General features: G+C 50.2%; 1 long non-coding RNA gene and 1 pseudogene across 1 annotated transcript; one reads left to right on the top strand and one right to left on the bottom strand.

Moving 5' to 3' along the window:
* Nucleotides 1–253: 253 nt before the first annotated feature.
* Nucleotides 254–2,869, bottom strand: LOC130683649 (uncharacterized). The gene is made up of 3 exons (XR_008997535.1): nt 2,635–2,869; nt 1,777–1,882; nt 254–400 (listed from the first exon to the last, which is right to left on the bottom strand). It is a non-coding gene; the product is annotated as an uncharacterized LOC130683649 (long non-coding RNA).
* Nucleotides 2,870–3,182: 313 nt separating this feature from the next.
* On the top strand, nt 3,183–8,649 carry LOC118927151 (uncharacterized; annotated as a pseudogene).
* The last annotated feature ends 3,456 nt before the right edge of the window (nt 8,650–12,105 follow it).

Genomic DNA, 12,105 nt, shown 5'->3' with positions numbered 1-12,105 from the left:
GCTGGGTGGGCAAGGAGGGCAGGCTCTGGCTCACTGGGCTCAGGGTTGGCCATGCCTGGTAGGAATGCTGTCCCGGTGGGGCCAGAGGTCAGTGCTGGAGCCAGGCTTGGGAAGGGGCTCCCTAGGAGGAGGTAAGGCCCCCAAGCTTCCGAGATGGCCCTTGTCCTGCCCCCGTAACCTCCCTCCCCTCCCACCCCAGCACAAGCATCCCAGGGACACAGGCTGGAGGATGGACACCAAGTGAGCTCCAGTCTGGGGAGACTCCAGGCTCCCCAACCAGGGTCCTCAGCCACAGACTCCACATGGGCAGGGGTGTTTCCGCGATTCCAGGACATGGCCCAGCAGTCATTTGTTCTGTCCTTCTTTCCTTCCTTTCAGAATCCAGGGCTAATGCTGGGCACTGGGGAGAGAGGAATGAGAGATAGCCCCTAGCCCCCGGTGTCTGCTTGGGAGATTTAGATGTCTAAATAGATAAGGTCTAACAGACATTCAGTACGTGTTTGGACTGAAAGAAATGAAAACTATAAAAAAAAAACCCATCGGCACTGGAAGGGCTACCAGAGACTGACCTACGTGGCCCAGAGAAGGGCAGTGACTTGCTCAAGTCACAGAGTGGTTCAATGACATAAACGAAATTAGGACCCAGGATTCCAGACTCAGCCCAGGGGTGCATCCTACCCCTGCTTTCCCCCCTCCTGACCCTTTTAAAAGTTGATGACTGTGAAATATTTAGAGCATGCAGAAAAGTTTAAGGACTAGTACCATGCCTTTTGGAGCTCACCCCAAGCTTTGCCACATCTTCCCAGTGGCCGCTGGCCCCTCCTTCCCGCCTGACCAAATGTTCCCCCTTGCTTCCCGGGACATGTTTCTTTTATACACTCCATGTAGGAGCTTCTTTAAGAAGAGGCTGTGAGATACTTTCTGACATCAACCAATTCTCTAATTTTCCAACCCCCGCTAGGTATCCAATGAGTCAATCCATTTCTGGCACTCTCTACCTGATATTAGTGCCAGATCCTGCAAGAGAAAGGACTTAGTTCCATTAGTCTGCCCCCATTTCCAATGCTAGTCACAAGTCTCAGGGACACCTCCTGTATTTTTGGCCTACTGATAAGTTGGGGGTTCCCATGACCCCTTTTCTCAAGTTTGGTCATTTGCTAGAACAGCTTGAGGAACTCAGGAATTTACTTGTGCTTATCAGTTTATTGTAAAGGATTCAAATAAAAACCAGGTGAAGAAAGACACAGGGTAGGGCCCAGATGAGCACACAGCATAAAGGCTCACAGATGCCACTAATGAGAACCACAGGCCTGGAATGGGCGTGAGACACCATTTAGCAAACTTGTCCTTTTCAGGCGGCTGGAAAGTCCCAGATCAAGGCACTGGCAGACTCAGTGTGCAGTGAGCTTGCTTCCTGGGTCACAGACAGCACTTTTCCAGCTTTGTCCTCACGTGGTGGAAGGGCAAGGGGGCTCCCTGGGGTCTCTTTTATAGGGGTACTAATCCCATGAGGGCTCCACCCTCATGACCTCAGCACTTCCCAAAGGCACCCTCCAGATTCCATCACACTGGGGGGTAGGTTTCAACATATGAATTATTGGGGGTCACAAATACTCTATATATAGCCACACACACACACACACATATATATGTATAATATATGTATTAGCTATTAATTATATTTATATATTACATATTATATTAATTATATAATATATATTATTGTATTAATATATAAAATAGATTTGTTATATCATAATGGAAGCTGAAAAGTACACGATCTGCCAAAGGCAAGCTGGAGACCCAGGAACGCTGGTGGTGTGATTACAAGTCCTGAGAACCAGACGGCTGTCGGTGTGGATTCCAGTCCAGGTCTGAAGGTCTGGAAAACAAGAACACCAGTGGCAGGAGAAGACTGATGCCCTAACTCAAGCAGTCAGGCAGAGAACAAATTCAACCTTTTTGTCCTGTGCAGGCCCTCAGCAGGTTGGATGATGCCCACCTGCAATGGGGAGAGCCATCTGCTTTACTTACCCAGTCTATCAATTCCCATGCCAATTATCTCTTCCGGAAACACCTTCACAGACACCCGCTAATAATGTTGAACCAGACATCTGGGCATCCCTTAGCCCAGTCAAACTGACGCATAAAATTACACACAGTGACAAACACAGCAGCTGGAACATAGCAAGCATTCAATATGTGGAGGCCATGATTATTATGGTTTTATGGATAAGGAAACAGAAGTTCAAAAAGGTTAAGTCATTGGGCCATAATCACATAGCTTCAGTGGTATGCTGGTGGCCCAGGTCTCAAAAGAGAAAAAAAACCTCCTGGTTTGTCAAGTTTGCCAATTCCTGTGGTGTAAGCATTCCCACCATGACTGATCTCAGACTATCAATAGTTTAACGATCAGTTCACCAAATTCCAGAATACTGAACAACTGGCGGTTGTGAGCCAGTATGAACTGAGTCCAGCACACGCCTGCAGCTCCACCAGGCCTGCAGCATGGAGGCATTTCACAAGCATTAGCTATTATTGCAAGTCCATCAGTCAACAATATTCACTGAGCACCCTCCTTGCCCCCATTTTACAGAATAGGAGATTGAGGTTTAGGGAACTCCAAGTACTTACCCAAGGTCACAGCACATGACTACTTCCCATGCTGTGCTGCTTCCCACTTCTTCTCTCAACAAGCCTATTATGACCATCATACCCTTGGAGGGGATTTCCCAGGACCCTGTCCCCTCCCAGCTTGGCTGTTCTACCCACAAAGGCCTGAGGTGGGTTGGCGAGAGAGAAGCTCTTGCTGGCTGGGGCTCCTGCTAAGCCACACCTGCCCTGGTACTCCTGAGCTCAGGCCTGTCCTGGCCTGTATCTGCCACACATGGGCTTGGGGAAGCACTGTTTTGGCATCTGGTGAGCAGAGGGCCCTTATCCTTGAGGGTGTTAGGGGATGGGGGTGTGAGGCTCATTGTGCTTGGGGAGGGTGGAAGGCTGCAGCTGGGGGAAGGCCAGAACCCGGCCCAGGAGATTTTCAGCCCTGCAGGCAGCCCCATGCCAAATAAGGCTCAGGTGAGTCACACATTGCCAAGAGTTGAATGAGGCTGGGCACACATGCCCTCCGGGCAGGGTGGAACAGTTGAAAGTTTCAGGGCTTTTGACAGTAGCTGTCCCCTGGACTACAGGGTGCCTCATATATACGGCTGCTGGGCTGGACATGCTCCTTATCTGTGATGCTCCCAAGAGCTATGTGGCTGAAAGGACAAGGGAGCACTCCTCCCACCATCTCAGGCGTGGGGCAGGGAGAAATTGGTGAGTGGCAGCTGGGGATTAATGAGCAGTATATGTGCTAATGGAGCGGTTTCTTAAGGTTCCTGGAGAAGGTGGCGGCTCCCTTCATGCTGGGGGAGCCCAGGGGAATGACATGCTCTTTGAACTCCTCACCTGGGGTAGCAAAAGGGCCTCTGATGGTCTTGGTGGGACACAGGAGGGAACAAGGATGTGGGTAGGACTGCAGGGAGGGGGAATAAGGTGAGAGGGGCAAGAGCTGATGGGAAGCCCATGATTTGCATCTGGTTTGGCAATGAAGCTAAAGAGCCAGGCTGGAGGCGGCCCCGGCGAGGCAAGGGTCAGGGCTGCTGTGGCTGGAGACTGCGCAAGACAGGGCAGAGCACCCCGCCTGCCCAGGGTATTCTGAGACCCTGGCGTCCATCCCTACAATGCTAGGGAGGGACAGGCTGCTGTACTTGGCTGAATGGCGGAGGAGGGGAGCTTGATGGGGGACAGGACTCTAGCTGCCCACCAGCCTGTGTCCCCAGGCTGGACCCCTCCTAATGTTCACAGAGTCACTTACTGGTCCTCACTGAGTGAGAGGGGCAGCTTCCTCTTCCTTTTCCTCACTTACTGCTTAAGCCTGTAGGCTCTGGAGCCAGAATGTTGGGTTCTAGTCTGACTGCTGGTTAAGCTTGGGTAAGTCTCTTGCCCTCTCTGAGTCCCAATTACCTCAATCTGGAAAACAAGATACCTACTCTTAGGGGTGCTGTGAGGATTAAATGAAAGGGTGGATGAGAAGGTCCTGGCAACAACAACATCTGGTTCTCTGGCACGTAGTAGGTTCTCTGCTCATGTCAGTTTCTCAGGGAGGGGCCTGGGCAAGAGGGGAGGCAGGCAGCTTCCCCATACCCTCCTCCCCGTGTGTCCCCTGCGCTTGGAGTCAGCTGGACCCTAGCCGGCAGGCCTGACTCCAGGCTGGGCCCTGAGAGCCCAGAATGTGAAGACGGAACCACCCCTTCTCCACACTGGGGAAGGGGGCTTTTAGTCTTTTTGACCCCACTCCCAGCTCCCAGTCCCTTCCAGTTCTGACTGCTGCTGTGGCCCCCAGAGGGCTTAGAGATCGCCTGGAATTGGGAAATTTGGAGAGGGACATTCCCTATCTCACAGGACACAGCCTGGCTTTCTGGGAAGGTGGGGAAATAGCACATTCCTCCTGAAATAATTGTCCTGGAGTCATTTCCAGAGGCTCCTAGTGCCCAGGCCAGAAATGGCCAGTGAGGTCGATGCCTGGGTACCTTGAGGACAAACAGCACAGAGGCCCAGCCCTTTTGCTGGCCGCCTGCCTGCCTGCCCGGCCCCTGGCCCAGAGCAGGACCAGGCCTGGCTGAGGCCCCAGAGTGAACTGTTGACACAGCTTCCCTGGTCCACTGAGTTGCCCCACATGCCTTTTTCTCCTTCCCTGAGTTGGGGGACTCTCTGGGGCCTCTTCTTGGTTCCCTGTTTCAGCAACTAGAACCACCCCACCCCGGGGTGAAAGGCCCTTCACTCTTGGTGACTATGGGCTGGAGAGGACCCACGTAGAGCTTTCTGTGTTAAAGTGCTTTGTAATCCTGGATCTGATCATTAAGAAACATCAGATAAACCCAAAGTGGAGAACATTCTCCAAAACAGCTTGCCTGCCCTTTTCAAAAATGTTGCTGCCATAAAAGACAAAGGCTGAAGAACTGTTCCAAGTGGAAGGAACCCAAAGAGCCCTGAGAACTAAAGGTGGTGCCTGATCCTGGATTGGATAAGTCATTGCCATGAAGAGCAATGGAGGGACAATCGGTGAAATTTGAATAAGGAATGTATATTAGATAATAGTACCGTGTCAATGTTAAAGCTCCTGTATTTGGAAATTGTAGTGTGGATATGTAAGAAAATGTCCTTATTCCCCCAGCATGGAGAAGATACACACTCAAGTATCCATGGAGATAGGATGCTGTTGTCTGCAACTTATTCTCAAAATAATAATAATGTATATGTATGTGTGTATGTGTGAACGATGAATGTAACAAGGGTGTTAATAATTAATGGATTTGGATAAAGACTATCCAGGAATTCATTGCCTTGTGTATTTTCAGTATGTCTGAAAATTTTTTCAAAATGTAAAGTAAAACTGTATTTTCAATATTTGAGGGAAGGAAATGATGGAGGGAGGCTTTTCATGGCAAAAATGTGCTAGATGCCCCCTGTGGACCAGGCCCCAGTGTGGGGGTTGGGGGCTCTGAAGGATGCTCCGGAGATTTGCTCCCTGAAGGATCCTCAGGCTCTAGACGGAGCACACCACGTGGTAGGTACTTGGCATGGGGTTCTGACTACAAGAGGAAGAGGTGAAAAGGGAGGAGAGAAGGTGCTATTATGCCCAAGAGTGGGTCACTCCAAGGGACAGCGCTTCAGGGAGACTCAGTAAGTGCTTGTTGACCCATGAGAAAAAGATGTAATTGGTGCTGCCTGCAGCCAATGGGAGTTATATTAGACTCAGCAAAGGACTTCCTGACTCTTAGCATAATTAAACACTAGAAAAACAACAAGGAATACTAGAAAATGCCCACCCCAGCCTCTTTTTAAAAATAGGGCCCATCTGTCCTGGAAGGCTTAAAGTAGCGCTGGCCCTGAGGCAGGGGCCTGACCGGGATGACCCCTGGAGGCCCCTCCCAGCAGGATTCTATGATTTTATGACATGGCTAGCAGTCTAGAGTGGCAGCAGGAGGGTATACCTGCTGGAGAGCTAGAGGAGGACTATGTCATCTACCTCCTAAAGACAGAGTGAATGTGGGAGAGGCCCTGACAGTGGATAGGGCCCAGCCTGCCAGGAAGGGAAGGTGGGGCCCTGTGCGGGTCAGCCCTCAGGCACCTCCCATATTTCTGGAGGAGGAGATGGGTGAGGTTGGGCTAGGGAGGGAAGAGTCAAGGGTCTGGACATTCCATGCAATTCAGGCCCAAAAGACAAGGGCAGCTGAGGGCTGTACGCTGAAAGAGGGGCAGGCAGCTGTTTTCTGGGTGGGACAGGCTCAAATCCTCCTCTGTTCTCAGTAGCCAGAAGTGGAAAATTAGCATCAGGCTGGCAGTACTGGAGGAAAGAAATCAGAGCCTTCCTTCTGGTAGGGGGGAATATTGGGAAGCCAAGGGACACTGGGGACAGGGAGGGGAGGACTACATTGCCCAGGCAGACCCTGGGAGAAGAGGTGGGGTTAATCTGGGCAACTCTTTGGCATGGTCAGGCCTTAGGACCTGTGAAGTGCCCACTTTGGGACCAGTCAGAGAAGGAATACTGTTGTTGAGTGGGTGAGGGGATCCCATATTGTCAGAGGGTCAAGACTAAACATCCTGGAAGGTTCTAATCTCCCAAGTCCAGCCCCATCAGTAGACTTATCACTCTGCCACCTTCTCCCTCACATTTTGAAATCAACTTGCAGGGTTAACAAGTCCCCTCTCCATCTGGTTCTCCCCACTGGTGGCCCTGTCCAGCTGGGCAGAGCAGGTGTGGTGAGAATATTTCCTGAGTAGACTGCAAGGGGAGCCACAGTTGCCCTGACAACATAGCACTGTCTTTCAGGGGTCACCAGACACGCCCAAGAGAGTACCTTGTCTTCACCACTTATAAGCTATGTGATCTGAGGCAAGTCCCATCATCTCTCTGAACCTCAGTTTCCCTAACTGTCAATTAGGAATAGAATAGTAACTACCTCCTTGATTTATAGTGAGAATTAGAAATAAGACACAAGCAAAGGGCCGGGCACAAAGAGAGTAAAACGGTATAGCATTGCTACTAAGACACATTTTTTGAGTATCAGGTCCATTGGTGATTAGTCATTTGATATTACCTTGAAAGAAGGTCTGTCTCAGTGCTTGAAACTTAGCCATTAGAGATTCAGTCCTTGGCCTTTGTGCTCTTCTAAAGTCCCTGCTTAAAAGGTGAATGGGAATTTCAGGATGTGGGCTGGAGCTAAAGGAAAAAGGGGACCGCCCCACTTTTTCTAGGGAGTCCTCTGGCCTCAGTCCTCCTCAGGGTCTTGCCCTCCTCCCCATCTCTTGCCCTTTGTGCTTTCAGAAGAACAGGATGTCTATTTTCCAGCCCGAACATCCCTGAGCCTGGGAAGAGGATGGGGAAAGGGAGAAGAGTGGTGTCGGCCCTCTGGAGGCAGAGGGAACACCTGGACAGAGAGCCTGGAGAGAGGTGGCTGGGAGCTGAGGAGAACTAACCCAACTCTGTCCTCACGAGGCCCAGGTAGCCAGCCTCCAGGTGAGCTCAAAGCAGCTGAGCAGCACAGAACTCTGTCAGCCTACCTGGGACAATGTCAGGACACCAGGTGCGTCATCCCAACACTTACAACTGCTTAAACCATCCCCAAAAGGTGTCCTTTCCACCCCGGACTCCAGGCTGGGACCACTGCCCCAGTGTGACCAGAGCTAACAGCCTCAAGCACCCCTGCACCCCAAGTGGTTCAGATTTCAGCAGCTGCAGCAGCCCTGAAGCCTCCAGTTCCCCCAGCCTTTCCATGAGGAGAATGTGCGTGGGCCGGCCCTACAACTCCAAGTGCGTTGAGACAAGCCACTTGGTGAACTGCCCCAAGGTGGCCAAAAGCCCGCTTGCCATGGCAGCCCCTACTGGAGGCCTGCTCTGTACAGATTGTCCCTCCAGCCCCTCCAGCCCCACCTTCCTGGACCAGCTCATCAAAGGCATAAACTACCTCAATAGATCCACCAGTGCTTTCTACACCAACTGCTCCAAATCACAGAGCCTGCCAAAGCTTGCAGCCAGCTACCTGGAACGCGCTGCCAACTCCGTCCACCTGGACCACCCAGACCACGCCTTTCCCCGCAGTTACTCCAACCCCAGCACCAGCATGGCCACGTCAGACAACTCCTACCCCAGCACCTGCATAGTGCCATCCACCAGGGGTGCCAATGATGTTCAGTGTATGGCTGGCACTGCCAACATGAGCTGCCCACACCAGCTTCAGAGCTGGAGCCTCACACCGTGTTGCCACCGAGGCCGGGGCTGAAGCTTCCTGAGCTCCCTTACTTCGGCAATGGGATCTTTTCCTTAGGTTGTCTGCCTGAGTTCTGGGATGCAATCCACTCCAGCTGGAGCCACCCCGAGCTGATCTCCAAACCCTGTAGCTGGTGGTGATGATGACACCACCCGTGAAATGGGCACATGTCCGTCAGGCTGCAGTTGTGGAAAATAAATTTTCTGTGGTAAAATGCTCCTGCTGTAACTCTGTTGGGGGAAACAGCCATTAAGATTGGACCTTATAAACTCAAGGACTCTGGGGCCAGACAGGTAAAGGTTAATGGGTGAATTGGGCTGGATGGTAGCAGGGAGTAGTGGAGACTGTGACTGAGTCAAGAGGGAATATCTGGTTTCAAATGGATGGTTGTCTTTCAAGAGAAGCCAGGAATCTGCTTTTTATATCTTAGCAATTAATTTAAAAATGTCATAGTGCCCTGTGGACTAAACAAAAGTCCTTGTGAAGCCCACAGGTCTCAGTTTGGACTCTGTTTCTATCTTAAATGGATCACTGGGAAGGTTCCCAGCCTCCTGTAGCCTTGGCTTCTGCATGTGAACAAATAGACTAACTTTTCATTCCCAGTCCTTACCTTTACTCTTTTTCTCAGGATTGTTGTTGATTTTAGCCTAACTCCATGTGAGCAGAAAGGCATAAATAATAATTATATATTATTATTTTCATCATCAAATCCTCATTGAACATTTTCTATGTGGCAGGCATTGTTCTAAGTGCTTTATATATATTTATTCTTATAAAGATGTGGTTTTAAAGACCATGGCATAGCATGGATATAGAGAAAGGCTTTATGATGGCTAGTGTGAGAACACTGGAACAGGTCACCAGGGATAGTTGCAGGTAGAGAATCACAGCCCTTCCTGAGAAATCTCTGAAGAGTAGTGGTTCTGTCCAGGCCAGGAGAAGACTGGAGGGTCAGAATGAGGGGGTCCCAAGTTCAGTAATACTTGTTGGAAGTGCCTGGGAAAATGTTCCCTGAGCCCCCAAGGCTCCAAACCTTTGGGGACTCAACCGATTTGGATGTGGAGAAATCGGGTTCCACAAGCACCCAGCTACCCACCATCCTGCCGGCTGAGGGGCCTCTGGAGACTCGGATCCCAACCCATCTGGGACCACCACTCTCCTGCCCTGGGACCTCGGGTACTCACTTCCCCTTTCCAGGCCTGTTTTCCCTGCTGGAACATGATCTCTAAGGACCCCAGACTCTGATATTTCTGAGTCTACTCTCCTCCTAGTCGCAAGCCAGGCCTGGAGCTCCCTGAGCTGAGAGTTGAGAATGCACCTGCCCCTGCCACCCAAGAACTCAGGCCTCCTGGCTGCCCAGAGGCCCTTTCAGGTGGCTGTGAACTTCAGGCGCAGTCCCTCCTTGCTGGAGCTCTCCTGTCTCCTTGGAAATATCCTCATATTCTAATGGTGGCTCAGAGTGTGGAATGGGGCTGACCTTGAAATAATGCAGGACCTGGAGGTCTACAAGGTTCCATGGCTCTTAGAGGAGGTGGCCAGCTGTGGCCTACCCCTACAGCGAAGCAGAGAAGGCAGCAAGCCTGACTATCTGTGCCATGAGGTTGCCATGGTGGTCCCAGGATAGGAGGAAAGAGGGGGCACCCATTCCCCACGGGGACCCATTCCTCAGGGGAACATTCACAGGAATATAGCTTGTTAGAATCCATTTGGCTCAGCTCAAGAGATAGTTCAAGATTATCCTGATCACCAAGACCTCCATCTGGCCACTCAAAGCCACCCCTTCTTACTCTAGGCCTATTTGCATAAGAGTTGTCCCTGACTCCCCTGGAGATGCCCACCTCGAAAACTGTCTTAATTTCTCCTAATCAAAGTGTAAGACCCTTGCCTAGGACACTGCTCTTGAGGTCTCCAGTCTCTAGCCCAGTTCTGGCTCACAACAGAGGCTCAGTTATTATATCAATGTTGCTTATAGGGTCTGGTGCCCAATAGGTGTTTGGCAATGGTAACTACTACTATCTTAAGGGTAACTACAGTGTCTCACACACAATGGATATTGAATAACTATTGATATTCATGATGACCAACATTTATTAAGCTTTTAACTATATACACCAGGTATTTTTTTAAGTGCTTTGTATACATCAACTCATTTAATCCTCACATCAATCCTTTAAGGAAGGTACTTTTGTCCCTACTATACATATGAGGAAACTGAGGAACAGGGTAGTCAGGTATTAATGATTATGATAAAGTTGGTTACAGAGCATAGTGTGTAGCAGCTCTTAAAAGAATGGATGGCAAGGTCATGATAGAGTACTACGTGCAGAGTAGGCATTCAGAAATACTTATCTTCATGATTACAACATCTTGCAAGCAGGATGTGCTCTGCAAATGCACACGATGGGTACCCAGTGAGTGGTGGATGTCATTATAGATAGAGCCCAGTACCTCATCAGTGCTCAAATGAAGTTTGACCATTGGTTGGGGACTGGATTATACCCTAAAGGGACAGGATCTCTGCACTGGCCCACCTGCTACTCAGGGCAGAATGCTCATGAATCCCTCTCACCAGCCACTCAGCCCAAGTCAGAAAATAAGCCTCTTAGTTAGAGAAGGCCTTCTGCTCCTTGTGGCCATGGAGAGGCCACAGGAAGTCCCCCATATCCACTGTTCAAGCCATGCAGCTGCAGTGTCCGTGTTAACAGGAAACAGCATGCTGGCCACAGAACAATGCCACAGCCTTCTGTATTGTCCATCCCGAACACAGAAGAGGCCTCGGTCTCCCTGCAGCTGGGGGTGGCCCGGGAAAGGCCTTCACACCTGCAGCAGTATGTGTGCCAGCCTTGGGGCCAAGGCCTGAAACACAGGCTCTCAGCCCCCTGTTCCCTGAGAAGCTAGGTTTTAGTATTCCATTTTGTAGAGAGGGAAACTGAGGTTCAGAGAGAGAGAGAGAGTGGTATGCCCAGCCTCCTGCAGCTGGTCATGAGCAGAGCTGAGAATCCCAGCCCAGAGCTCTGACCTTCAGCCAGTGCCCTTCCCAGAGAAAGTATAGTTCCTTTCTTGGTATCTATTAAACGGATACCAAGAGAAAGAGAGGTAAATCTTGGCCTCCAAAATATGCAGTAAATTAGATAAAGCAAGGATGGTGTTTAGCCCTGGGGTTTTGGTTTGCCCCTCAGCACCTGTGTTCTGAACAGGGCAGTGTTAACCTGGAATATGCTCTTTCCAGGAAATAGTAAATGAAGGGAGAAATTTCTTCAAAGGCCACTGTACTCTCAACTGCCCAATCCACTGGCCCCTGCATTATTTGGTAACACTGGGAATAGATACATGATATGAGAATTATTTTTGTATGTTTAAAACAATCTGACACGGCTTTTTTCAAACAGATAAATTGGAATGATAGATGATGGAACCTTCTATGATTAGAAAGTAAATGCAGCCTTTTCTGTTACCAAGGTACATGTTCAAAAGACACACTCATCCTATTCCTGGCCCTGACTCCCCATCTAATCTTTCCTTGTCTCTGAACCTAACCCTCTTAGCCGTAGCCCACCCTACTCTTCACCCCGTTCCTGAGGCCCACTTTATCTCTGTCTTTTCTGTCTACACATGACTGGCCATGCTTACTCTCACATAGGAAACATAAAACCAGGAATGGGAGCTCCCCCAGGTGCTCCCCCAGTTACATCCACAGTGCCTTTTTTTAAGTTGAAATTGTAGGAGCTGTGCTGGGCCTGAGCCGGTACCACCATTTTTGGCAAAGTCTGTCAACAGCCTCCTGGGCCCCTCC

The sequence above is a fragment of the Manis pentadactyla genome, chromosome 4 (assembly GCF_030020395.1).
Source record: "Manis pentadactyla isolate mManPen7 chromosome 4, mManPen7.hap1, whole genome shotgun sequence".
Taxonomy (NCBI): Eukaryota; Metazoa; Chordata; class Mammalia; order Pholidota; family Manidae; genus Manis; species Manis pentadactyla.
Note: the sequence above shows the minus strand (reverse complement) of the source record. Positions and strands in the feature narration are given on the sequence as shown.